The 25260-nt window shown below is 43.0% G+C and overlaps 1 non-coding gene across 1 annotated transcript; it reads right to left on the reverse strand.

The window, feature by feature from the left end:
• Positions 1 to 13087: 13087 nt before the first annotated feature.
• LOC132536188 (U6 spliceosomal RNA) lies at positions 13088 to 13194 on the reverse strand. The gene has a single exon (XR_009547853.1). It is a non-coding gene; the product is annotated as a U6 spliceosomal RNA (small nuclear RNA).
• Between the last annotated feature and the right edge of the window lie 12066 nt (positions 13195 to 25260).

The raw sequence follows: 25260 nt of genomic DNA on the forward strand, positions 1-25260 counted from the left end.
ATACTCTCTTTGGCTTAACTTATTTCTTCAGGAATCAAGAAGAAGCTAGTATATGACAATGTGATTTAACTAAGACAGCTCTCTGTTTTTCATTTCAGGCATGACAGTAAGACAGACTGCTAATTCCAATCCGGGAGAGTGACACCTCCAGAAAGGCTCAGTGATGGAACATCTCAGGTCTCTCCAAATAGGATTCAGAGAGCCCCCTACCTACAACCTACTCAGCTGATAATGGCTCAGGGCTCCTCTGGCAAATCTATAATCAGTGAGGCCACCTGGGTGTCTGCTGAAATGCCGACAGACAGCTTCCCCTTTCTAGAACTGACCCTTTCTTTTCCCTGTTACTTTATGATATCCAACTGAGAACAATTATTTTCTTAATCCTTTGCATGATTTTGAGTTAGTTCTCAGTCCTGCCATCTATGTGTAAACTTCCTGGTGGAAAACATGAAGCCCTCTGACTAAGGCAGTTCTTTTAAACTTTTTGTCTAGTGGGGTCACAATGAAAAATGTCAACATTTCACATCCAGCTCATTTCATTTGAGCCATCTTCCTTGATCCCTTCTTACATCCTGCTTTGAAGGTCTTTTCACAGAAATCTCTCTCTTATTCCTTTCACTGTATGTATGTAGTTATAGAGTCTTTTATTGTATTTTCTTGTTGATTGTATTACTATAATAAATATCACTCCCTGACTCTGTACCTTATATGGCCCCTCTCTTTGCTCAGGGCTCAGATGAAACCTTGGTGGGCTCCTCTGGGCAGCTCTGCATTAGCTGAGGTCCCATGTGTCTGCAGGCAGCTCATAGCTCAACTGGATCTATTTTCTGTGTGTTGCCTGTTCCCCAAATCCCCACAGGGTGGCACCTAGCTTCTTCAGTGCCAGAAGAAGGGCTCCCATACCATAGCCAGACAGCCACTGAGGTCTCTGCCTGCTTCCCATTTGTCCATGTTCCTTGGGCCAGAGCAAGGACATGGCTGAGTCTACAGTCAGCCCAGGAGGAGACAGTAGCAGAGACTAAAGATGGTGCACTTCGGGCTTCTGGATGGCTGTTACTGTAATCAGCACATTTCATTGAAAAGTTCAAGGTGACACCTCTACTGCCATAGGCCCTCAGCTACTAGCCTTTTAAAGACTCCTTAGCCCAGCACTTCCCAGATAGTCACCAATTGTGGGGACAAATGGTCATGGAAGAGCCACTCATTATGCTGACACTGGCATCTGTACACCACATGTAGATCAGAAGGTCACAGGTCAAAACTGGCATCCTGGGGAAACGAAGGTCACTGTTCAACCTGACTGCCCTTTCTCTTTTTAGGAAAACTTAGTACTACACTGCCTACTAAGAACTTTATAAAATGTAACACCCAACATTCTTTCAAGAGAAGTGACATTTTTAAACAAGCAAGTATGCATTTCCAAAATAAAAAGCACACATTTTCTAAAATATCAGAGTATGCTTTTGTCAAAATTTAAAAAATGAAAACCTGTGTACACTAGGACCACACCTGATAATTATAAAAGTTTAAGGTCAGGAGTTGGGCAGTAGCACAGCTGGTAAAGCACAGGTGGCACAAAGCAGAAGGACCGGGGTAAGGATCCCGGTTAGACCTGCCAGCTCCCCACCTGCAGGGGAGTTGATTCACAATTGGTGAAGCAGGTCTGTAGGTGTCTATCTTTCCCTTCACATCTCTGTCTTCCCCTCCTCTCTCCATTTCTCTCTATGCTATCTGACAAGGTCAACAACAACAATAACTATAAAAAATTAAAAAGTGCAATAATGGGAATAAATACATTTTTAAAAGTTTAAACTCTCTGAAAGGAAAAAAAAAGATAGAAACAGGGAGTTGGGCAATAGCGCAAGGGTTAAGGGCACATGGCGTGAAATGCAAGGAGTGGCGTAAGGATCCCCAGCTACCCACATGCAGGGGAGTCACTTCACAGGCGGTGAAGCAAGTCTGCAGGTGTCTATCTTTCTCTCCACCCGTCTTCCCCTCCTCTCTCCTTTTCTCTCTATTCTATCTAATAACGAAGACAACAATAATTACAACAACAATAAAAACAGTAACTTTTCAATAGTGACCCACTTTTTTTAAGCTACTTATAAATACAATCAACATTATAGTTTCTTTTGCACCTCCCTAATAACAAGTGTAATATTTTTATGTATTTATTGACTACCTGTACTTTTTATGTATTTATTGACTACCTGTACTTTTTATGTATTTATTGACTACCTGTACTTTTTCTGTACCCTATTCATAATATTTGAAAAACTCTAAAGGCCCATGTGTCGTTTTCTTTTTGATGTTTCATTGTTGTTGCTAATGCTACGGCTCCTGCTCATTAGCTATAGGACTCTATCATCATTATCAGCTGTCTTCATTTAATTTATTTTATTCATATATAATAAATATATCATTTATCTTATTTTTATTATTACCTACAGGACTCTAACATCATCATCAGCTGTCTTTATTTTATTTATTCATTTTGAATGTATGTAGAGACAAAGATGAAGAACCGAGGTGCGGAACTGTTCTACTATTTCTAAAACTTTCCGCCATCCCCACCTAGCGAGTGGGGACTGGAGCTGGAACCCGGGTCACCAACATGGCAACTTAAGTGCTCTACTGGGTGACACACTAACTGCCCACTTTTCTCAATTTTTGAGAACTTCCCATAGTCTTGAATACTCAGATTGTCTCCAGGCATGTCACTCATCTAACTTCCTTATCTTCCACTGACCCTGCTGGGGAGCCAGCATAATGGTTCTGTATGTCAAAGGCTTCCATGCCTGAGGCTCTGAAGTCCCAGGATCAATTTTCAGCTCCACCATAACCCAGAGCTGAGCAGTGCTCTGATCTTTCTCTTTTTGTATCTCTCTCATCAAAATATAAAGAATCGGGAGTTCGCTGGTAGTGCATCTGGTTAAGTGTACGTGGTGCAAAGCACAAGGACAGGCATCAGGATCCCAGTTAGAGCCTCAGGCTCCCCACCTGCAGGGGGTTTGCTTCACAGGTGTGAAGCACATCTGCAGGTGTCTATCTTTCTCTCCCCTGTATTCCCCTCCTCTCCCAATTTCGCTCTGTTCTTTCCAACAACGGCTACAACAGTAATAACTACAGCAATAAAACAAGGGCAACAAAAGGGAATAAAGAAATATTAATAAAAATATTTTTAAAATATATAAAGAATATATATATATTTTTAGGGTCCGGGCAGTGACACATCTGGTTGAGCCCACATGTTACAGTGCACAGTGACCCAGGTTGAGGCCTCTGATCTCCGCCTGAGTTGGAGAAAGCTTCAAGAGTGGTTTAGCAGGGCTGCAGGTGCATATGTGTCTCTCGCCTTCTCCACCTCCCCCTCCCTTCTAAATTTCTCTCTGCCCTTTCTAATAATAATAGTCTGTTAAAAACATATATATGTACTTTAATTTCTAATATTTAATTGTATGCTAGTCCCAAGACATATGCACAGCTATGTTTATATAGCTATATAGTTGGTAAGTCAAAATATGGAAGCAACCTAAACACAGACAACTAGATAACTATGTTAGAATGGGGCATGGCTGGTGATGCACATAGCTGAGACTGCTCTTACCATACACAGGGACCTGGGTTTGAGCCCCTACTCCCCACCAGCAGGAAGGATATTTAATGAGTGGTGAAGTAGGTTTAAAAGTCCCCCTCTCTCTCTATTTTTCTTTTTTTCTTTAACCCCCCCCCCCCGTAGAATTGCTGTGGCTCAGTGCCTATGCTACAAATCCACTGCTCCTGGAGGGTATTTTTTCCTTTTTTTTGACCTTGTTTTTTATCTTTGTTGTAGTTATTATTGATTTTTATTTCTGTCATTGTTGTTGGACAGGACAGAGAGAAATTGAGAGGAGGGGAAGACAGAGGGGGGAGAGAAATATATGATTAGTGAAGTAAATGAATAAATCAATTAACAGATTTTTCCTTTTTTTGCCTCCAGGGTTATTTATTGCTGGGGCTCAATAAGAATCCACTTTTCCTGGTGGCCTATTTTTTCATTTTATTGGATAATACAGAAATTGAGAGGTGGGAGTCGGGCGGTAGCACAGCGGGTTAAGCGCATGTGGCTCCAAATGCAAGGACCAGCAAAAGGATCCGGGTTTGAGCCCCGCCTCCCCACCTGCAGGGGACTTGCTTCACAGGTGGTGAAGCAGGTCTGCAGGTGTCTATCTTTCTCTCCTCTTCTCTGTCTTTCCCTCCTCTCTCCATTTCTCTCTGTCCTATCCAACAATGACATTGATAATAACTACAACAATAAAACACCAAGGGCAACAAAAGGGAATAAATAAGTAAATATAAAAAAAAAGAAAAAAAAGAAATTGAGAGGTGAGAGGAGGGAGAACGAAGGACACACTAGCAGACCTGCTTGGACTCTTGTGAAGCGACCCCCCTGAAGGTGGGGAGTGGGGTTTGAAACATGATCCTTGCATGGGTCCTTGTTCTGAGTACTATGTGTGCTTAACCAGGTACACTGCCAGCCCCTTCAATATACATATTTAAAATATTTTATTATCTTTATATATTTATTGATGGAATAGACAGCCTAAAATTGAGAAGGAATGGGGGTGATAGGGAGGGAGACACCTGCAGCACAGCTTCACCACTCATGAAGCTTTCCCCCTGCAGGTGGGGAACAGGGGCTTGAACCTGAGTCCTTTAGCACTGTAACATGTGCTCTCAACTAGGTGAGCCACCACCTAGCCTCTCCCTCAAAATATTTTTTTCAAGACAGCACTTCTTGGTGAAAAAAATAGGAGACTTCACCTCTCTGGCTAACAACACCATCAAGTGTGGTTAGAGGTGCAGAGGAGCAGGTCTGAGTTTTGTTTTTTCCCCTGAGAACATGTAGCTGAAAACATGGAAAATGGGATGAAAAAGACACTGGGAACAGGTGAGTTTGGGACAGGGGTATTGATGCCTTTACATTGTGCAATGCCTGTTTTCTATTTTCATTATTTTAATTAAGTATTTTACCTAAAACAAATTACACTGAGATGACAAAACAAATAGAAAGACCCAGCAACTATATTGTTCCCCAGATGTACAAATCAGTATATTCTTTAGTGTATTAAAGAAAACTTTTAGCAAGGCAGGTCTGAGTTTTGTGCCACAGTAAGGGCTGGTCAGGATGGATGAAATGTGTGAAGACAATTAAGCTTAATACTAAACAGCTGCTATTGAGAGAGTTTGGAACTGCTATTTTAAATCCAACCATCCCAACTTAAATATCTTCACACTCACCCATCAATGTGTCTGGGGTCTCATTTTCCTTAGAAGTCAGACACATCTGATGCTGTGCAACCTTGAATAATAATTTTTAAAAAACTGGGGTTAAAACCCACGTTTCACAGGATCTACTTGAAGAAAACTTGTCTTTAGCTTCCCAAAGGTTCACAAAAAATGAATCAAGTAAAAATGTAAATTCTCTTAGCTCCACAGACTTGACTACAGTTTGAGAGTAAACATTGTTGATTTCAGTAACTCTTGGACAGAGTGCGTAAGAACACTATATATTTGAAACACTACTGTCAACACTGTATTTCTTCTTGCACAGTGACTGTTTCCTTGTAAATGACAGATATATATTCTAGCAAACTCAGCACTTTGTAAATCAACTTTAAATACAGATCATAGTTTCAAATACTCCCTTGCAAGGAAATATATTGTATCCACATAGCAGTTAAAGTGCTCCTTAATGTAGGGGGGAGGAGAGAAACACCTTGAAAGTGTGAGCAACTTACAAGAATAGAGACCAACTCTCAAATGATCAAAAATTAATGTTAACTAGGAAAAATGCAGAGGTAGCAATTACTAGGAAGAGGGTCCCAGGACAGGCTGGGAGTAGTGATGAGAACATCTCCTGAGACGGAGAGAGTGCCAGATTAGGTGATCATTCCAGCCAGATAGGTTCTGTATATGCTGGGACGCTGTCTGTCTGTCTCTCAGTCCCTGCCTTTGCCTCTATCTCTGTCTCCATATATATAAAATCGGGCATGTCATGAAAAATATTTAAAAAGAGAAGTATAACTCTGAACATGATCTAAAGAAATGCTTCCTGAAAAGTCCGATCAAAGTATTATTCTGAGTTTATATGAGAAATAGTCTCATTATTAGTAAGGTACACCAAAGTCATTAAAGGCAAATACCAGGGGCTGGGCCGTACACAGCGGGAGAAGCACACATGGCTCAAAGCACTAGGATGGGCATAAAGATCCCAGTTTGAGCCCCCACTTCCTTATGTGTGTGGGGAAGGTCGCTTCACTAGCAGTGAAGTAGGTCTGCAGGTTTCTGTCTTTCTCTCCCCCTCTGTCTTCCTGTCCTCTCTCAGTTTCTCTCTGTCCTGTCCAACAACAACAGGTATAGCAACAACAACAACAACAACAAGGGCAATGAAATGGTAAAAATAGCCTCCAGGAGCAGTGGGTTCCTAGTGCTGCCACCAAGCCCAATGATAACTATGGAGGTAAAAAAAAAAAAAGACTAAAACTCATAGGGTATACATGACCTTCAGAGACAAGCACATACTCAGTGCATATAGAAAGGGAAAAGAGGAGACTTGGGTGGTAGTGCAGCTGATTATGCGCCCATGGCTCAAAGTGCAAGGATGGGGGTAATGATCCAGGTTGGAGCCCCTGGCTTCCCACCTGTAGGGGAGTTGCTTCACAAGCAGTGAAGCAGGTCTGTAGGTGTCTATGTTTCTCTCCCCTCTCTGTCTTCCCCTCCTCTCCTCATTTCTTTTTTTTTTTTCCTCCATGGTTATTGCTGTGCTCGGTGCCTGCACCATGAATCCACCGCTCCTGGAGGCCATTTTTCCCCCTTTTTGTTGCCCTAGTTGTTGCAGCCTCATTGCGGTTATTATTGCCATTGTTGACATTGCTTTGTTCTTGGATAGGACAGAGAGAAATGGAGAGAGAAGGGGAAGACAGAGAGAGGGGGAGAGAAAGACAGACACCTGCAGACCTACATCACCGCCCGTGAAGCGACTCCCCTGCAGGTGGGGGGCCAGGGGCTCGAACCAGGATCCTTACGCCAGTCCCTGCGCTTTGCGCCACGTGCGCTTAACCCACTGCGCCACCGCCCGACCCCCTCCTCTCCTCATTTCTGTCTGTCCTATCCAACAATGATGACATCAGTAACAACAACTACAACAGGGGATTTGGTTGGTAGTGCAGCAGGTTAAGCACAAGTGCACAAGCTGAAGGATCACCATGTGGATCCCGGTTTCAGCCCCCGGCTCCCCACCTGCAGGGGAGTCGCTTCACAGGCAGTGAAGCAGGTCTGCAGGTGTCTATCTTTCTCTCCCCCTCTCTGTCTTCCCCTCCTCTCTCCATTTCTCTCTGTCCCACCCAACAAAACAACAATAACTACAACAACAACAACAAAAAAAACCAAAGGGCAACAAAACCGAATAAATAGATATTTAAAAATAAAATAATAACAACAATAAAACAAGGGCAACAAAAGGGAATAAATAAATAATTTTTTTTAAAAAGCGGGGAAAAAGGGAACTGAGCAGTAGCTCAGCCAGTTAAGCCAAGTGGGGCAAAAACGCAAGGCCTTCTGAAGGATCACAGTTCGAGCCCCCAGCTCCCTGCTTGTAGGGGAGTTGCTTCACAGGCAGTGAGGCAGATCTACAGTTGTCTTTCTCTCCCCGTCTGTCTTCCCCTCCTTTCTCAATTTTTCTCTGTCCTGTCTAACAAGGATGACATCAATACTAATAAATACAACAACAATAAAAAAGGGCAACAAAAGAGACTATATAAAAAATAATATAAAAGAAAGGCAAAACAAACACTGAAATGCCCAGCAGCATATGGCTAGCAGGCATCTCTAGGTGATACTGACAGTCACTCCAGTGAAGATGTTGTAACTAGGGCGACACAGGGGTCTTGCTGCTGTCCTGTGGTCCACTGTGGGCTCCCCGGCCCCTAAGTACTGCACAGATGGGGGGCACTGAGCTGTGCCCAGAGCCAGCATGGATGGGCCCCGCAGTATCACCAGGACCACATGCATCTGCATGAACTGGGACCGCTGCCAGGTGGCTTCTTTGCACCATGTATGCTTAACCTGTTGTGCTACCACCAGGCCCCGAAATTTGATTCCTTAATAAATCAAAGATACAGTAAGCACATTCAGTAATATTACCTTAATATCTTGGACTTCATATCCTACCCTGTGGTCAGTGACTCTCTTCTGGGTCAAATTGTAGGTCCGAATTCTTTCTGACTGGGCTCCTGTTCCAACCTGTGCAGAGATAGAAAGGAATTCACATTTTAACACAATCACTATCTTTACTACAATGGAAAAGGCACTTGTAAATTTTCTTCTAAGGATTTCTATTTCTGAAGGTCAGACACATACAATTGACAAGAGCAAGAGCAGAAGGAACTTAATTGTTTAAGACTCTTGTTATCTCAGGTTTACTTATGGAGTAAGAGTGTTTCTTTTTCTTTTGCCTCCTGCACTACAAATCCACTGCTCCTGGAGGCCATCCCCCCCCCGCCCTTTGTTGTTCTTTTTGTTTATCATTGTTGCTGGATAGGACAGAGAAATTAAGGGTGGGGGGGAGACAAGGAGTAGGAGAGAAATACAGACACCTGCAGACCTGCTTCACTTCTTGTGGAGTTACATCCCTGCAGGTGGGGAGCTCAAACCAGGATCCCAACCCCTAACCTTAAGCTTTGTGACATGGGTGCTGAACCGCTGCACTACCACCCAGCACCCAATAGTGCTTCTTCAGTAGTTCCAGTTCCAATCAAAGCCAAATTATCAGTGGTCTGAGAGAAGGAGGCAGAGTGGATAAAGTACAGGATTCTCAGGCATGAGGTCCCAAGTTCAATCCCCAGTGCCACATATACCAGAGTAACGTGCAGATTCTCCCTGCTTCTCTCTCTCTCATTAATGAATAAATAAGATCTTTAGAACAAAAGAAAAATATCTCTGAAAATGGGTAGGCTGCACCATGGAAGAAATTAGAGCTTCTAAATTGTAGGTCCTGAGTCCAATCCCAAGCACTGCATATGCTAGAGTGCTGCTTCTGGGCCCCTCTACCCCCTTCTGTAGTTCATGAAATTAAAAATAATTAAAAAGCTATATTTTACCCCCATCAGTCCGTTCTCCAGCAAGTTTACTAATGTGTTAACTCAAACTTCTTTCTCAAGCTGTTTCTATTCAGGATTTGTATCATAACTCTCTAAAGAGAAAATTGGTTTAAAGGTCATTTTTATGAAATTTTTTATGGAAATTAAGATACTTTCAAGTTGTAAAATAAAACATATTATTACATAAATTTATTACGACTCCCTGTGGGTTCAGAAATAAATAGCTCTGCCAAAACCATACTGCAAAGCACAAGGACCAGCAGAAGGATCCTGGTTCTGGCCCCCAGCTCTCCACCTGCAGGAAAGGTACTTCACAAGCAGTGAAGCAGGTCTGCAGGTATCTGTCTTTCTCTCCCCCTGTCTTCCCCTCCTCTCTCCATTTCTATCTGTCCTATCCAACAACAACATCAATAACTACAACAATGTTAAACAAGGGCAACAAAAAAGGGAAAATAAATTAATTCATTAAAAAAACCATACTCTAATATTTTCTGCTTATAGAGTCTAAGGTCAAGGGGCAAGAAAGGGGTTTTCCCCCACTACATTTTTCGATATTTCCTAGATTTTGAATTACATATGTATGTAGTTTTATTCAAATGTGTAAGTTCTACTAAAGTGTATGTATCATTTAAATAAGCAAAATATGTATACTCTTGTTCTCTTCAGATTGTATAAATCTTTTGCCTCTTAAGTAAGCAATGTATCATAATATTTTAAATTTTAAAAAAATAAAGGCTGCCACTGTCTGGGAGGTTGTGCAGTGGATAAAGCTTTGGAGTTCTTAGGTGTGAGTTCTCAAGTTTGATCTCCGGCATCACATGAGTCAGATTGATGCTGTGGTTCTCCTTCTTCCTCTCCCCTATTTCTCTCATTAATAAATAAATCTTTACAAACAAAAGTAAAACCTGAATGGGGTTGAAAGAGAATGTGGAAGCCCAAAATAGACATGTTTTTGAGTTATTTGCAGTAAACCTTGTAGCATTTTAGGGAAAGTGGGTTGCATAACAGTAAGCATTATAATAACTGTCACTAGTCACTTTGATTTAGATATCTTAGTTTTCCCTACTCTTGTCCTTTCCACTTTCCCTACCCTTGTTTTAGCCTGCAGTAGTGTAAGTGACAGTGCAAATGATATATTAATCCCTTGCCTGCGATGGTCTCAGATTGCAGAGGAGCATCAGTAGGTAAACTTGAAGCTAGGAATTCACATTTCCCAACCATTACTTCTTAGCAAACCCCTTCTGGCACAGACACAGAGAGCCTAAACATTCAAGTTATTTCTTATTCTCAATGGAATATATTTTCTATATGTCCTGAGATATTTTTACTTGGTCAAGAATAATGAAATAACATTTTTAATATAAAGTAACCTTTAAAGTCTTTTTTTTTGTTTGGTAAGAGAGAAAGAAATAGAGATGGAAAGGGGAGATAGAGTGGAAAAAGAAAGTGAGACACATTAAGATGGTGTTTCACTGCTTGTGAAGCTTCTGCCTGCAAGTGGGGATGAAGGGCTTTAACATTGGTCCTCTCACACTATACATGTGCACTCACAAAATGACCTTTAAAAAAAGATGAATATATCGATCTATTTTAGTACAACAGTTTTATACTACATAATTCTACTATTGCCAACAGATGTTTTCTCCTTTTAACTTTAAAATGAAAAAAATGGGGTCCAGGAGGTGATGTAACCAGTGGAGTGAACATGTTACAATTCACAAGGACTAAGGTTCAAGCCCAAGATACAACCAGCTGAGGAGAAGCTTCACAAGTGGTGAGGCAACACTGCAGGTGTCTCTCTGTGTCTCCCCCTCTACACCTTCTGTTCCCTCTCAACTTCTATCCAGGAAATAATTAATGAATAAAATATACAGGGGGCCAGCAGTGGTGCATCTGTTTAAGCACAGAAATTTCAGTGCATAAGGAATCATGTTCAAGTCCCTGGTCCCCAGCTTCAGGGGGTAGGGGAAGCTTCACAAGTGGTAAAGCAATGCTGCAGGTGTTTCTCTGTCTCTCTCTTTTCTAACTCCTCCTCTCCTCCCAATTCCTCTGTCTCGGTCCAATAATAAATAAATATATTAATATATATAAAAGAAAATTGACTTTAAAAATTTTTTAAAATGAAATAGAAAAAGTGGGATAAAGAGCATGTGAGAAACATCACAGTACCTGCCATCATGCCTGGTGCTCCCATGTTGTGTTAGGGCTCAACACCAAGTCTGCAAGCATGGTGATGTGATGTGCACTCTACTGGGGGAGCAAGCTCTGGACCCCTTCGTTTATTTATTTTTATGGATAGAGCACTACTCAGAACTTCTGTATGCTGGGGATCAAACTTGGGGCCTCCTGCATGTGTAGTATGCAGTTTACCACTAACCTATCTCTCAGTTAAATGCTTACAATTTTGAGATAGAGACCTAAGCACAGATCTACTATCCACTGAACTTGGCTTGCTGTATCTGTGTTGCTGTTCAGTGGGGCCAGGAATCAAGCCCAGGGACCCCCATATGTAAGGCATGTGCAGAGTGACTCTTCGAACAGTTGTTAAGTGATTCTACTAAATAAATCTTATCTGCAGTGTCCTGAGAGGTGGTACAGTGTATAATACATTGGACTCTAAAGCATGAAGTTCTCAGTTTAATCTCTGGCATTGCATAATTCACAGTGATACTCTAGTTCTTCCCTCACACCTTTCTCTATAATCTTCTGGTAAAACCTACCTTGAAGCACATGCAGAGCAATGTCTTTGTTTTTTATCTGGGAGCGTTCTTGCTGGCATTCAACTACAAGCCCTGGAAAATTACCAAGACCAAAGGGACTTCCCACAAGGCAAACTTAAACAGAAGCAAGATGTTTAAGACAAGGAAACATGAATCAGGAAATTACTACAAAAGATTAAGAACATTTTAGATTTAGCAGGCTTTAGAAATGATACCTAAGGGAGCCAGAAGGTAGCACAGTGGGCTAAGCCCACATGGCACAAAGAGCAAGGACCGTTTAGGATCCTGGTTCAAGCCCCCTGCTCTCCACCTGCAGAGGAGTCGCTTCACAGGTAGTAAAGCAGGTCTGCAGGTGTCTCTCTGTCTCTATTCCTCTCTATCTCCCCCTTCTCTCTCAATTTCTCTCTGTCACTATCCAATAACAAACAAAAAAAAGATACATAGATTGCTTTATGGAAAACTGGGAATTGTTATGCAAGTACATACATAACATAACTTTTTTATTCATAAAAGAGAATGAGAGCATCATTATGGTACATGCAATGCCAGGAATCAAACTCAGGACCAGAAGGCGGCTCAGGGGGTAAAGCACATGCTTTACGTAGCATGTGGCTGGGGGTCTGATCCTGGACACCGCAAGTGAACACCACAGGCAGGCAATGGGAGGGACTCCGTGCATAGAGGAGCAGTGCTTTGCATGTCTCCCTCTCTTAAAGGATACAGAATGTAGACTGGCGGGGAGGCTTCTCAGCTGTCCCATGCAGGTGCAAGGTTCTGGGTGGGATTGATCCCCAGGCACAATATTTGAGAAAAAATTTTTTAAAGTCTTTGTATTACTTAAAAGATGTACAGTTAAGAGAACAATATTACCATGATTTTTTTCAAAAAAGCCAATCTGCAGCCCTGGAGGCTGGCACAATGGTTGGAGCTTTGGACTCAAGCATGAGGTCCTGAATTCTACCACCAGCATCACATGTTACAGACTGATGCTACAGTGTTTTCTCTCTCTCTCTATCTCTCTCTCTTTCTTCTCCCTTTCTCCCTCACTAATAAATCTTTTAAAAGAGCTCCAGCATATGTAGAAAAAGGGTTCAGACAGACCTAGGATCCAACACATGCAAATCCTGACCTCTTACCACTGAACAACCTCCCAGCTTGCATTAACTGGTTCTTTAAAAGATTTTAATTATTTATATGTGTACATATATTTTATAAACTTTTTTTTGAAAAAATATGGTACACTTCATGAATTTGTGTGTAATCCTTGAGCAGGGGCCATGCTAATCTTCTCTGTATCATGCCAATTTCAGTATATGTACTACCAAAGCTAGGACTATATTATAATCTTATTTAAAAAGTGTTAAGAGATGGAGACAGTTGGAGTCGGGTGGTGGCACAGCGGGTTAAGTGCACATGGCGCAAAGCTCAAGGACTGGAGGAAAGGTCGCGGTTCGTGGTTCGAGCTCCTGGCTCCCCACCTGCCGGGGAATCCCTTTACAGGTGGTGAAGCAGGTCTGCAGGTGTCTGTCTTTCTCTCCCCCTCTCTGTCTTCCCCTCCTCTCTCCATTTCTCTCTGTCCTATCCAACAACAACGACATTAATAACCACAACAATGTTAAGCAACCAGGGAAACCAAAAGGAAAAATAAATAAAAATTAAAATAGAGTGGAAAAGAATAGAAAAGAAAAAAAAAGAAAGGGAGACAATGAGACCTTGGTGACAACAACAACAAAAAAATAAAATAACCTATTTATACTCTAGAATTCAAAATGGCTAGGGCAGTGGATCTGTAGGCATTAAGTCCTGAATTCAATCCCCAGCATTGCATGTGCCATAGTCATGCTCTGCTTCTCTTTTTGGTATTAATAAGTAACATTTTTTTTTCTTTTTTTTAATTTCCTTTTTTTTTTTAAACCACAGTTCCTGTCCGGTTCCTACCCAGCTCCAAGATTGGCTCCTGCCTGGCTCTGCCCAGCTCCTATTGCAGCTCCCACCTGCCAGTGCCCTGGCCGCCCTGTTGTGCGCAGGCGGACTGCAGTCCCCCCAGGACTATCCTTGCAGACACAAGAGCCCCAGGCGCCCCCCGCCCACCCCCCATGGCACAAGGAGCCCAGCCAGGCCCAGGCCTCCTGAAAGGGGTAGGGGGTGGGGGGGCGCTGGGAGTGGCCTCCCCGGACCAGCAGTTTGCAAAGTGCCAGACCCTCAGCCCAGACCCAACCCGCAGCCTGGCAAATGGCTCAACAGGGGTTCCAGCCAGCCAGCATGGGGCACAGCTCTGAAATGCATGTCTCTTCGAGAGACAGAGGCAGAGAAAACACTCCAGTTCTAGAAGTGTGAGGAGATCCCCCAACCTGGACCCACACCCCGCACCCAGGCCTTCACCTTAGTCTGGGAGCCCGGCTTGCCATGTTGCCCCAGGCCAAACTCCAGGTTCAGGATTCCAAACAGCAGTCCCCCGAGGACCTCGTCGTGGGCCACACCGAGGAAGGACAGCGGGCGCACATTTCGATGGGCGGGCGCGCGGAAAGTTCTCTGGGCCTGGCCACTCCCGAAGCCAAGGCAGGCTGGTGGGTTCCACCGGGGTCCCCTCCTGCCCGGGCGGTTGGGGTGGGCGGGAGGCTCACTGCCTGGCCTCGAGCTGCCCGGGCGGGTCCTCACCCTCAGGGCGCTCGGAGCCGCAGGCATGGACATGCTGGGCGAGGCCCTGGGACCCCAGGACCCCTCTCCTGGCTGGAAGGAAAGGGAAGGCCGGCTGCCCAGACTCTCCGACGGGGTCCCTGTGCTTGTGCTCCTGGAAGCCGAAAACAGCAGGATCTGGGGCGCGCAGCCACCCTTCCAGGGTGTCCCTGCCCGGGGTGTGGGGTCTGGGGACTCGCGCACACCTCCCCCGGGTGCGCCCCTGCCTGGGGTGCGCATGGCCGTTATCCGGGGACTGCCCCGCTCAAGGCCGCTGGATCCTGGGGGTTGGGGGGGGCGCAGCCACCTCTTCGGGGTGTGCCTGGCCCGGGGTAAGGGGTCCAGCGGCGCTGGCGCCTCTGTGGCTGTACCCCGACTTCGCCCCTCCCCCCACCCAGCACCTTCCTGGGCGGGCGCGACACCCAAGCCTTCCAGGACGGGTGGCACCCGGGGCCACTTACTTGGAATTGGAGGAATGGCAGTAGATGGGCCGAGCACGATGGACATGGCCGCTGCTGTCCAGCACAGCACCGTCATGACTCCCCAGCAGTACTTCCACGCCGGGAGCCTCCGCACAGTCGTGGCCTGGCGCTCAAGTCTCAGACCCGGGCCCCAGCGCTGGGGCCTATGGGTGCGAAGCAACTCAACGCAATGCGGCGTGGGGGCGACGGGGCCTCAGGGCGAGGGCCGCAGGGCTCCATGGCGCTGAGCTGGACGCAGCTGGGACAAAGAGAAGAAGAGAAGAAGGGAAGACAGGGGGAGAGAAAGATAGACACACCTGCAGACCTGCTTCACCTACTGTGAGGCCAGGCCCCTGCAGGTGGGGAGCTGGGGGCTCGAACCAGGATCCTTACGCTGTGCAACCTGCGATAAACCCGCTGCGCCACCTCCGAACTCCCTTTTTTTTAATGTTTTATTTATAAAAAGGAAACATTGAGTAAACCATAGGATAAGAGGGGTACAACTTCCAACAACAACAACAACAATAATAACTACAACAATAAATCAACAAGGGCAACAAAAGGGAATAAATAAATAAAATAAAATATTTTTTAAAAAAAGAGGGGTACAACTCCACACAATTCCCACCACCAGAACTCTGTATCCCATCCCCTCCCCTGATAGCTTTCTTGTTTTTTAACCCTGGGAGTATGGACCCAAGGTCATTGTGGGATGCAGAAGACGGAAGGTCTGGCTTCTGCAATTGCTTCCCCGCTGAACATGGGCGTTGACTGGTTGATCCATACTCCCAGCCTGTCTCTCCCTTGTCCTAGTGGGCAAGGGCTCTGGGGAAGCAGAGCTCCAGGACACATTGGTGGTGTTGTCTGTCCAGGGAAGTCTGGTCAGCATTATGCTAGCATCTGGAACCTGGTGGTTGAAAAGAGTTAATATACAAAGCCGAACAAATTGTTGACCAATCATGGACCTAAGCTGGAATAGAACAGATATAGTGTTGAGGGGATTCTTAAGAAATTCTTTAATAATTTTAAAATAGGCACAGGTGGTGGTGATCTCAGTTGAGCATGCACATAACCATGACTAAGAACCCAGGTTCAAGGCCCCAGTGCCTACCTGCTAGGGGGTGGGGTTAAGCTTGACAAGCAAGCAGAGCTGTACGTGTCTTTCTCTCTCTCCATTATCTCCCTTCCTTGTATGAATTGCCTTGTTCTATCAAATCAAAATTTAATTGTAAATACAAATTCCTTAAAAATAATCTAAGCGAAGTCAGGAGGTAGCACAGTGGGTTAAGTACACCGGCTCTCAAACTACAGAGGGTTTCCTTCACAGGCAGTGAAGCAGGTCTGCAGGTGTCTATCTTTCTCTCCCCCTCTCTGTTTTCTCCTCCTCTCTCCATTTCTCTCTGTCCTATCCAACTACAAGGACATCAATAAGAACAATAATAACTACAACAATAAAATAACAAGGGCAACAAAAGCGAAAATAAATATTTTAAAAATTTAAAAATATTTTTATTATCTTTATTTATTGCATAGTAACAGCAGAAATCAAAAGGGAAAGGGGAAGTAAGAGAGGAGAAGAGAGAGAGAGAGAGAGAGAGAGAGAGAGAGAGAGAGAGAGAGACCTGCAGCACTGCTTCACCATTCACAAAGATTTTCCTCTGCAGGTGTGGTGGGGACTCAAATCCAAAATAAATTTTAAGAATCTAACTCAACTCATTTTGTGTTGATGGTGTTAGGGTTTAAAGACAGACTTAAGTTTGAATAAAATCTAGAGACAGGATGTAAAGTTCAAAATCTCAGAGCCAGAAAAAGAAATAGGGCTTTGCCCAGACCCATCCCTGCTACCTGCAGGATGAGACTGCGTGAGAGGAGGACAAAGCAGTAGGAATATAATGTCCCTTTGGAATATATATCCCTTGGAATATAATATCCCTTTGGAATATATATCCCTTGGAATATAATATCCCTTTGGAATATATATCCCTTTGGAATATAACATTTTAAAAATAGGTCTACTAGCTATCTTCAAAACAGAGACCCCAAATCTTCATCTGCAATATTCCAGCCTTTAGGTTCATGATGGGTCAACAATTTGTTTGGCTTTATATGTCAACTCTTTTTTTATCCACCAGGTTTCAGATGCTACCAAGATGCCTACTGGACTTCCCTGGACAGAAGACTCCACCAATGTGTCCTGGAGCCCCACTTCTCCAGAACTCTGCCCCACTAGGGAAAGAGAAAGACAGACTGAGAATATGGATCCACCTGTAAACACCCATTTTCAGCATGGAAGCAGTTACAGAAGCCAGACCTTCTACCTCTGCACACCATAATGTCCCTGAGTCCAATACTCCCAGAGGGTTACAGAATAGGAAAGCCATTGGGAGGGGATGGGATACTGAGTTCTGGTGGTGGGAATTATATCCCTCTTATCCTATGGCCTTGTCAATGTTTCCATTTTATAAATAAACCTTTAAAAAAGAATAGCATATATAGATAGTTGTATGCAAAAAAATTAGTGGAAGCTTCTTTAAAAGCAAAAAAAATAGGGGCAGGTGGTGGTGCACCTGGTTAAGTGCATACATCATAGTGCACAAGGACCTGGGTTCAAGCCCCTGGCCCCCTACCTGCAGGGGGAAAACTTCACAAGTGGTGAAATATAGCTACAGGTGTCTCTATCTCTTTCCCTTTCTATATGCTCCTCCCTTATCAATTTCTCTTTCTATCTAATCAATCAGTCAATCCAGACATAGATAATTAAAAAAAAAGAGGCATCACATGCAGAGAAACTCCCCTCTCCCTCTAAGCTGAGGGGAGACATTTTCAGAGTTTCTTCTGGCCTAAACAAAGTGCTGGGTGAAGATTTTGCCTCTTATTTTGTATTTCCTCTCACCTATAAAGGAATGCAAATGGGACAGTGGGGTAGGTGGGGGTGCACTGGGTTTAGTGGACATAGTATAAAAGCACAAAGACCCATGCAAGGATCTTGGTTGGAGGCCCTGGCTCCTCACCTGCAGAGGGACACTTCACAAGCAGAGAAACAGGTCTCTATCCCTCTCTATATACCCCCTCCCCTCTCAGTTTCTCTCTGTCTTAGCCAAAATAAATAAGTAAATGAATCAATAAATATATGGCTGCCAGCACCAGTGGATTCATAGTGCTGGCCCTGAAACCTGGTGATAAGCCCAGAAGCAAGAAAGAAAGAAAGAAAGGAAAAATAAACGAAGAAAGAAAAGCCAAGAGAAAAAAGGGGGGAGTCAGGCAGTGGTATACTTGGTTAAACACACAACAATGCACAGGGACATGGATTCAAGCCCCTGATCCTCACTGCAGGAGGAAAGCTTCAAAAGTGACTAAGCAGGGCTGCAAGTGTCTCTGTCTCTCCCTCCCTCTCTCTCCCCCTTCCATCACATCTCAAGTTATGGCTGTCTCTATCCAATAAATAAAGATAGTTTAAAAAGAAAAGAAAATTAAAGAAAGGAAAAAGTTAAGCTACTAAAAACAGGCTTTCCAGAAGCAGTTTGTTTCCACTCATGTGCTCTGTAACAGGGGACCTCAAAAAAGAGCTTTCTTATTTCAAATGCCAATTTGATGTAGACTTCTGTCATGTAAATTAATTTTTCTATTATTATCTTTATTTATTTAATGGATAGAAACAGCCATAAATTCAGAGGGAAGGTAGGTGATAGGGAGAGAGACAGAGACACCTGCAACACGGCTTCACCACTCAAAAAGTTTTCCCCTTGCAGATGGGGGCCAGGGGCTTGAACTTGGATCCTTGTGCACTGTAACATGTGTGCTCAACCAGGTGTACCACAATCAGGACCCCAGGACTATTTAAAATAGTATCTTGCCAAAAAGCAGTTAGCAGTCACACTCCAACGAGACTGTTCTAGCATCAGGAAACACTTGTAAACACCCCACACCCCCACACACACATGCACAGACAGGCTCCAGGGGGCAGAGGAAGCCAGTCTGACCTGGGAGTGAAGTGGGCAGGGCATACATGTGCCCTGGATCCTTCCACCTCAGTGGGCCCCCTCCCCTCCTCTTTCAACCTTCTCAGTTCAGATGACAGATTTACAAGCAAGATAAAGGGACCAAGCCAAGAAGGAAAGGAAGATAATCGAATATTAACAGGGGTTGGGCTGTAGCACAGTGGGTTAAGCACAGGTGGTGCAAAGCACAAGGATCAGCCTAAGGATACCGGCTAGAGCCCCCAAATTTGATTCCTTAATAAACCAGCCCCCCGAATTCCTTAATAAACCAGGCCCCCAAATTTGATTCCTTAATAAACCAGGCCCCAAAATTTGATTCCTTAATAAATCAAAGATACAGTAAGCACATTCAGTAATATTACCTTAATATCATGGACTTCATATCCTACCCTGTGGTCAGTGACACTATTCTGGGTGAAATTGTAGGTCTGGATTCTTTCTGACTAGGTTCTTGTTCCAACCTGTGCAGAGATAGAAAGGAATTCACATTTTAATATAATTACTATCTTTACTACAATGGAAAAGGCACCGCAAATTCTTTTCTAAGGATTTCTATTTCTGAACGTCAGGCACATACAATTGACAAAGAGCAAGAGTGGAAGGAATTTAATTGTTTAAGACTCTTGTTTTCTCAGGTTTACTTATGGAGTAAGAGTGTTTCTTTTTCTCTTTTTTTTTCTACCTGAACTACAAATCCACTGCTCCTGCAGGCCATCACCCCCCCGCCTTTTGTTGTTCTTTTTGTTTATCATTGTTGCTGGATAGGACAGAGAAATTGAGGGTGGGGGGGAGACAATGAGTGGGAGAGAAAGACAGACACCTGCAGACCTGCTTCACCACTTGTGAAGTGACATCCCTGCAGGTGGGGAGCTCAAACTGGGATCCCAACCCCTATCCTTGAGCTTTGTGCCATGTGCGCTTAACCTGCTCGCTGCACTACCACCCAGCACCCAATAGTGCTTCTTCAGTAGTTCCAATTCCAATCAAAGCCAAATTATCAGTGATACTGGGAGGAAGAGGTAGAGTGGATAAAGTATAGGTTTCTCAGGCATGAGGTCCCAAGTTCAATCCCTGGTGCCACATATACCAGAGTAACATGCAGATTCTCCCTGCTCCTCTCTCTCTCATTAATGAATAAATAAGATCTTTAGAACAAAAGAAAAGTATCTCTGAAGATGGGTAGGTTGCACCATGGAAGAACTTAGAGCTTCTAAATTTTAGGTCCTGAGTCCAATCCCAAGCACTGCATATGCTAGAGTGCTGCTTCTGTGCCCCTCTACCACCTTTTGTAATTCATTAAATTAAAATAAATAAAAAACTATATTTTACCCTCATCAGTCCGTTCTCCAGCAAGTTTACTAATGTGTTAACTCAAATTTTTCCTCAAGCTATTTCTATTCAGGATTTGTATCATAACTGTCTAAAGAGAAAATTGGTTTAAAGGTCATTTTTATGAAATTTTTTATGGAAATTAAGATACTTTCAAGTTTTAAAATGAAACATATTATTACAAAAATTTATTACAAATCCCTATGGGTTCAGAAATAAATATCTCTGCCAAAACCATACTGCAAAGTGCAAGGACCAGTGGAAGGATCCTGGTTCTGGCCCCAGCTCCCCGGACCTGCAGGAAAGGTACTTCACAAGCAGTGAAGCAGGTCTGCAGGTATCTGTCTTTCTCTCCCCCTCTGTCTTCCCCTGCCATCTCCATTTCTCTCTGTCCTATCCAACAACAACAACATCAATAACTACAACAATGTTAAACAAGGGCAACTAAAAAGGGAAAATAAATTAATTCATTTAAAAACACCATACTACTGATAGAGTCTAAGGTCGAGGGACAGGAAAGGGTTTTCCCCCCACTTCATTTTCTCTATTTCCTAGATTTTGAATTACATATGTATGTAGTTTTATTCAAATGTATAAGTTCTACTAAAGTGTATGTATCATTTAAATAAGCAAAGTATGTATACTCTTGTTCTCTTCAGATTGTATAAATCTTTTGCCTCTTAAGTGAGCAAAGTATCATAATATTTTAAATTATAAAAAAGTAAAGGCTGCCGGGAGTCGGGCTGTAGCGCAGCAGGTTAAGCGCAGGTGGCGCAAAGCACAAGGACCGGCATAAGGATCCCGGTTCGAACACCACCTCCCCACCTGCAGGGGAGTCGCTTCACAGGCGGTGAAGCAGATCTCCAGGTGTCTATCTCTCCTCCTCTCTCCATTTCTCTCTGTCCTATCCAACAACGACAACAACAATAATAACTACAACAATAAAACAACAATGGCAACAAAAGGGAATAAATAAATAAAATAAATATAAAAAATAAAAATAAATGCTGCCACTGTCTGGGAGATTGTGCAGTGGATAAAGCTTTGGGGTTCTTAGGTGTGAGGTCTCAAGATTGATCTCCGGCATCAGATGTGTTAGAGTGATGCTGCGGTTCTCCTTCTTCCTCTCCCCTATCTCTCTCATTAATAAATAAATCTTTACAAACAAAAGTAAAACCTGAATGGGGTTGAAAGAGAATTTTGGAGTTGGAAGCCCAAAATAGCCATGTTTTTGAGTTATTTGCAGTAAACCTTGTAGCATTTTAGGAAAAGTGGGCTGCATAACAGTAAGCATTATAATAACTGTCACAAGTCACTTTGATTTAGATATCTTAGTTTTCCCTACTTTTGGCCTTTCCACTTTCCCTACGCTTGTTTTAGCCTGCCGTAGTGTAAGTGACAGTGCAAATAATATATTTATCCCTTGCCTGCGATGGTCTCAGATTGCAGAGGAGCATCAGTAGGTAGACTTGAAGATAGGAATTTGCATTTAAAAACCACTACTTCTTAGCAAACCCCTTCTGGCACACACACAGAGAGCCTAAACATTCAAGTTATTTCTTATTCACAGTGGAGTATATTTTCTATATGTCCTGAGATTTTTACTTGGTCAAGAATAATGAAAAAACATTTTTAATATAAAGAAACCTTTTAAAAAGTTTTTTTTTCTTTTTGCTTGGTAAGAAAGAAAGAAATGGAGATGGAAAGGGGAGATAGAGTGGCAAAAGAAAGTGAGACACATTAAGATACTGTTTCACTGCTTGTGAAGCTTCCACCTGCAAGTGGGGATCAGGGGCTTGAACCTTGGTCCTCTCACACTATAACATGTGCACTCACAAAGTGACCTTTACAAAAAGATGAATATATTGATGTATTTTAGTACGCCAGAGTTTCATACTTACATCAGTGTTTCATACTTACATAATTCTACTGTTGTCAACAGTTGTTTTCTCCTTTTAAATTTAAAAATGAAAAAATGGGGTCCAGGAGGTGGTGTAACCAGTGGAGTGCACATGTTACAATGCACAAGGACTAAGGTTCAAGCCCAAGATACAACCAGCTGAGGAGAAGCTTCACAAGTGGTGAGGTAGCACTGCAGGTGTCTCTCTTTGTCTCCCCTTCTAGATCTTCTGTTCCCTCTCAATTTCTATCCAGGAAATAATAAATGAATAAAATATACAGGGGGCCAGCAGTGGTGCATCTGGTTAAGCACACAAATTACAGTGCATAAGGAACCAGGTTCAAGCCCTTGGTCCTAAGCTGCAGGGGGTAGGGGAAGCTTCACAAGTGGTAAAGCAAGGCTGTAGGTGGTTCTCTGTCTCTCTCCTGTTCTATCTCCCCCTCCCCTCCCTATTTCTCTGTCTCTGTCCAATAATAACTAAATATATTAATATATATAAATGAAAATTGACTTTAAAATTTTTAAAAAATGAAATAGAAAAAGTGGGATAAAGAGCATGTGAGAAACATCACAGTACCTGCCATCATGCCTGGTGCTCCCATGTTGTGTTAGGGCTCAACACCAGGTATGCAAGCATGGTGATGTGATGTGCACTCTACTGGGGGAGCAAGCTCTGGACCCCTTCGTTTATTTACTTTTATGGATAGAGCACCACTCAGAACTTCTGTATGCTGGGGATCAATCTTGGGGCCTTATGCATGTGCAGTATGCAATTTATCAATAAGCTACCTCTCAGTTCAATGCTTATGATTTTGAGATAGAGACCTAAGCATAGATCTACCATCCACTGAACTTGGCTTGCTGTGTCTGTGTTGCTGTTCAGTGGTGCCAGGAATCAATCCGAGGGACTCCCATATGTAAGGCATGTGCAGAATGACTCTTCGAACAGTTGTTAAGTTATTCTACTAAATAAATCTTATCTGCAGTGTCCTGACAGGTGGTTCAGTGAATAAGACATTGGACTCTCAAGCATGAAGTTCTGAGTTTAATCTCTGGCATTCCATAGGTCACAGTGATGCTCTAGTTCTTCCCTCACACCTTCTCATTAATAAATAAATCATTTTTTTCCTTTCCATTTTGTTGCCCTTGTTGTTTTAGCATTATTATGGTTATTATTATTGTTATTGATGTCATTGTGGAGAGGACAGACAGAAATCGAGAGAGGAGGGGAAGATAGAGGGTGAGAGAAAGATAAGACATCTGCAAACCTGATTCACCACTTATGAAGAGACAACCTGCAGGTGGGGAGCCACGAACTCAACCCAGGTTCCTTGCACCAATCCTTGTGATTTGCACCACCTGCACTCAACCTCCTGCACTACCACCTGACCCCCACCTTTCTTTTTTTCTTTTATTTAAATGTACATATATATATATATATATATTACCTGCATTCTTCTGGTATTTTACTGTCGACACGTCTTTCTCTATAATCTTCTGGTAAAGCCTATCTCGAAGCACATGCAGAGCGATTTCTTTGTTTTTTTTATCTGGGAGCGTCCTTGCTGGCATTCAACTACAAGCCCTGGAAAATTACCAAGACCAAAGACAGATGGGAGTTCCCACAAGGCAAACAAAACAGAACCAAGATATTTACGACAAGCAAACATGAATCAGGAAATTACTACAAAAGGTTAAGAACATTTTAGATTTAACAGGCTTTAGAAATGATACCTAAGGGAGCCAGAAGGTAGTACAGTGGGCTAAGCCCACATGGCACAAAGAGCAAGGACCGTTTAGGATCCTGGTTCAAGCCCCCTGCTCCCCAGCTGCAGTGGAGTCACTTCACAGGTAGTAAAGCAGGTCTGCAGGTGTCTCTCTGTCTCTATTCCTCTCTATCTCCCCCTTCTCTCTCAATTTCTCTTTGTCGCTATCCAATAACAACAAAAAAAAAAAAAGAAAGAAAGAAAAATGATACATAGATTGCTATATGGAAAACTGGAAATTGTTCTGCAAATACAAACTATTGTATTTAATGTGGAATGTAAAACATTAATTCCCCAATAAAGAAATTAAAAAGAAAAAGAGAGAAAGAAAGGAAGAAATGATACCTAGCTTAAGATGTAATAACTGTTGACTCACCTGTAAAGAAGGAGGTTAACAGGCGGTTAAGCAGTGCTGTTGGTGTCTTTCTCTCTACCTCCCCCTACGATCTCAGTTTCTCTGTCTTTATTCAATAAACAAGTAAAGTAAAATAAATCTTGAAAAAATACTTGTAAATGGTTGCTCTGATACTGATATCTTGAGGTGTTTCCTATATGAAGGCTGAATGTAGCAACACCTATTGATGAGGATGATTCTTTCTCCAAGTTCTGCCTCCCAATCCCACCCCAGCACATTCATTTACTTTGAAAGATCAACATACAGCAGGGTATTGTGACCCAAATGTAGATACACACGTTGTCTGTCTCAAGGAGAACTAAGTCAGCTTGACCGACTTCAATCATCAATACAGAGATGTTGAAAATAACATGTTTATATAGAGAGACCAATGCAAAGAAGCTACCCAGTGTCTTAAAAAAATTATAGTGACTGTTCTTTCCTTTGCCTTGGTTCTAAATTTGTTGAATTTGGATTTTAAATGGGCCTGGCCTACTGTTGAGTCCAGTTACCCGCCTAAATCTAGGCGCAGGTTGTCTGTTTCTTAAAAAGAAAACATAGCATAGCATGTGGCTGGGGGTCTGATCCTCCACACTGCAAGTGAAAACACAGGCAGGCAATGGGCGGGACTCCGTGCATAGAGGAGCAGTGCTTTGCATGTCTCCCTCTCTTAAAGGATACAGAATGGAGACTGGCAGGGAGGCCTCTCAGCTGTCCCATGCAGGTGCAAGGTTCTGGGTGGGATTGATCCCCAGGCACAATATTTGAGAAAAAATTTTAAAAAGACTTTGTATTATTTAAAATATGTACAGTTAAGAGAACAATATTACCATGATTTTATTCAAAAAAGCCAATCTGCAGTCCTGGAGGCTGGCA

Source organism: Erinaceus europaeus (assembly GCF_950295315.1).
Source record: "Erinaceus europaeus chromosome 6 unlocalized genomic scaffold, mEriEur2.1 SUPER_6_unloc_37, whole genome shotgun sequence".
Taxonomy (NCBI): domain Eukaryota; kingdom Metazoa; phylum Chordata; class Mammalia; order Eulipotyphla; family Erinaceidae; genus Erinaceus; species Erinaceus europaeus.